The sequence below is a fragment of the Lathyrus oleraceus genome, chromosome 6 (assembly GCF_024323335.1).
Source record: "Lathyrus oleraceus cultivar Zhongwan6 chromosome 6, CAAS_Psat_ZW6_1.0, whole genome shotgun sequence".
NCBI classification, from domain to species: Eukaryota; Viridiplantae; Streptophyta; class Magnoliopsida; order Fabales; family Fabaceae; genus Lathyrus; species Lathyrus oleraceus.
In genome coordinates this window covers 508,632,067-508,635,688 of record NC_066584.1, presented here as the reverse complement: position 1 = coordinate 508,635,688, position 3,622 = coordinate 508,632,067, and positions in this window count along the sequence as shown.

Genomic DNA, 3,622 nt, shown 5'->3' with positions numbered 1-3,622 from the left:
TACTGGTGTCGCAGGGATGACATCGACATATGTCAAAACCAGGCAGACGCTTGCCGGGGACTAACTGGGAAATATTGTTGCCCCAAAATCACGATGCTGAACTCCTCAGAGTAACATCTCCAAATTCCATCTCGCACGACAGAAATTTCCTCCAGTATCGCACTACTGGGGAATACCGTTGACCTGACGTCACAATGCTAAGCTCCTCAGAGTAACATCTCCAAATTCCATCTCGCACGACAGAAATTTCCTCCAGTATCGCACTACTGGGGAATACCGTTGACTTGACGTCACGATGCCAAAACTCCTCAGAGTATCAACTTCACTGACCGGCAAAACCCATTCTTGGATGGTAACCACGGCTTGGGGTTAACTTATGCTTGCAATGCTGATGTTGATCTTCATTTCCATCTCTGTCCGACGGAAAAGTTTCCTCCAATATCGTACTACTGGGGAACACTGCTGACCTGACGTCATGATGCTAAACTCCTCAGAGTAACATCTTCACCATCCGGCGAAACCAAATCTCAAGCGGTAACCACGGCTTGAATCGCGCTGATCGCGTCATGATGTTAAACTCATCCGAGTAACATCTTCACCATCCGGTGAAACCAAGTCTCAAGCGGTAACCACGGCTCGAGTAACGGATACTTGCAACGCTGCTGATTTTCCAACTAGCGAAACCACTTCTCAAACGGTAACCACGGTTTGAGTAGCATCTCCATTCACCGGCAAAACCACATCTCAAACGGTAACCACGGCTTGAGAATAGCCTATGTTTGCAATGATGCATGACTTTTTTCAACGTAATGCTCCATAATTATGGAAATGCTACGCAATTTATTATGCAATATGCTATGCTTATTCTACATGATGCATGCATAAAAAATATCCCCCTCAAGGGACTCTTCTGGGGAGCTCGAGACACTCTGCTGAGGAACTCGACAACACTCCGATTCCACCCTGCTGGGGAATAGCGCTGCTGCTGGGAAAAAGGCAACCCTTGCTGGGGAAACCTCCTTTGTGCCCGATCCGCTTGGGGGACCTCGCTGGGGACGAAATCACCAACGCTCTGTGGGGATGCAACAATCTTTGACTTGCTGGGGATGCAACACTCCAGACTCTGCTTGGGAAACCACCACTCACGGATACCTCCGCTGGGAAACAGCAACCTTCGGGCCTAGCTGCTGGGGAAGCATCGATCTGCAATCTGCTGGGGATAACCATCCTGATCCTGCTAGGGAAACCATAGTCCTTGCATCTGCTGGGGAGTTAGTCATTCCTACTCTGCTTGGGGAGGAGGACAGTCCGGTATTGAACACCCGTCGACTCGTCGAACCTTGGTATTCCACATCCAAATCCACTATCCGCTTTCCAATTTTGAGAACTCCCAGACTCGTCTGGACTTTTTCTGCTCCATCATCTTGTATTCCCAACTGCTCCGTACTCGACGGAGAGCGAACTCCTGGGATTTACACAGACTTTTCAATCTTCAGACTTTGAAGAGTCTTCTTGATCAATTCTCAAGGATCGTCGTACGTCTCGCCGTCTTTTCACCATTCTTCTATTTACTCGTCCCTGATTAGACTCCATGGGGATTCTCTTGTCAAAAGCTTCCATATCACAACCTGCAAGTGAGGGAAAACACCTAACAGTTCCTGCAAAAGAGATCGTTAGATAAAACCATGCCCCAGGCGTGTCAAGATTTCAACACTTTGGTCACTCAACCTTCCGAATAAGATTTCAAGCTTTCAATCTTATAAGCATGCATTGGAAGGGACCTGTATGTCTTTAAAATGCAAGATTCTTTATCAAAAATAATCGGACGTTTTTGCAATCAAAGCGGTAATGAAAAACAAAAACAAAATTATTTTTGACTGAATATGCATTTTATTGATTGAAAAATGTGGCTCAAATTGAGCAATACAAAGGAAGCAATTCCTGAAAAGAGGTAATTGCACACAAAAGGAAAAATCTATCCTAATGGCAATGCGAAACCGCGATCTCATCGAGTTCCAACTCGGTTACACCCCATATGTCCTCAGACTCTCCGTGCTTTCTGCCTTCTGAGCAAGACGCTTCCGACTGATCCCTACCGGGTATTATCCATGATGCTTTAACCAAAGCGCAAACGATCATGCCAGACGCAGTTGTTCGTTTCAATCCCTCTTTTGCCTGGACCGCCCTTTCGGGTTTTCAGTCCACCGGGATACCCTTTTTTGCCCAAGTCGCCTTTCCAGGTTTTCGACTTGTCGGGTGTACATTTTTTCATTTTATCCCTAATTTTTGCCCGAACCTTTTCTTTCTGTTTTTTAGTTCGCTGGGATGCCCATTTTTGCCTGGACTATTTTGTTCTTTTCGTCCAGCGGGTCTCTTTATACGAAGTATTTTTTAACTGCGTCCGCATTCACAGGGGATGGAAAATCCTCGCCATCCATGGTCGTTAACAACAAGGCTCCGCCATAGAAAACCTTCTTGACCACGAATGGACCTTCATAATTGGGTGTCCATTTGCCCATTCGATCGTTTTGAGGAGGAAGGATCCTTTTCAGCACCATATCACCCACGTGATATACCCGAGGTCGTACCTTATTGTCAAAAGCACGCTTCATCCGCTGCTGGTATAACTGCCCATGACAGATGGCTGCCAGCCTCTTTTCCTTAATTAGGCTCAACTCTTCATACCAGGTCCTTACCCATTCAGCCTCTTGCAATTTCACGTCCACCAGGACTCTCGAAGAGGGAATTTGGACCTCAACCGGTAGCACGGCTTCCATCCCATATACCAACGAGAAAGGTGTTGCCCCAGTAGGCGCACCGAGGTTCGATACCCAGGATACAAGCTTCGTACTCAGCCACCCTTGCTGGTGCATTCAAATGTTATCCGGGCAACAAAAGGAATACAGGATCTTTTTAGCGTAACCAACACGGTACTAACTCATCCACATTCATGTTAATGGCCCCATCAGACATCAGAATCCGTTCGGATTCAGGGTCAGGCCCCTCCTCCGGGATCGGTTACTCTCAATCTTTCGATTTGAGCACCTCGAGATGTCCTCATCAGGGAACTCAAACTTCCTCGGTTGATAATCCTCCACGGGTTACTGGGCGAGGTAATCAGACACTACACTCCCCTTCATCGCCTTCTGAGAGGTATACTGAATATCGTATTCAATCAAAATCATTGGCCCTTTCGCAACCCGTCCGGTCATTGCTGGCTCTTCAAAAATCTACCTGATCAGATCCATCTCGAAATCCACAAAGTGGTATGGATCAGCATATACTGTCTCAGTCGGCGAGCAGACTATGCCAAAGTACATCAAGTTTTCTCGAACAGTCAATGTATTGTTTCACAGTCGGTAAACTTTTTGCTAAGGTAAATTGCATGCTCTTTTCAACCAGACTCGTTATGCTGCCCCAGTACACACCTCACAGACCACTCGAGGACCGTCAAGTACAGATTAACAGTCTCTCTCCATAGGGAGGCAACAGAATCGGAGGTTCCTGCAACTTATTCTTTTATTTTTCAATGCCCCTTGGCAATCATTATTCCACCTGACCGATTGATTTTTTTTTTCAACAACTTGAGTATAGGTTCACACGTGGCTGTTAGAAGAGATGT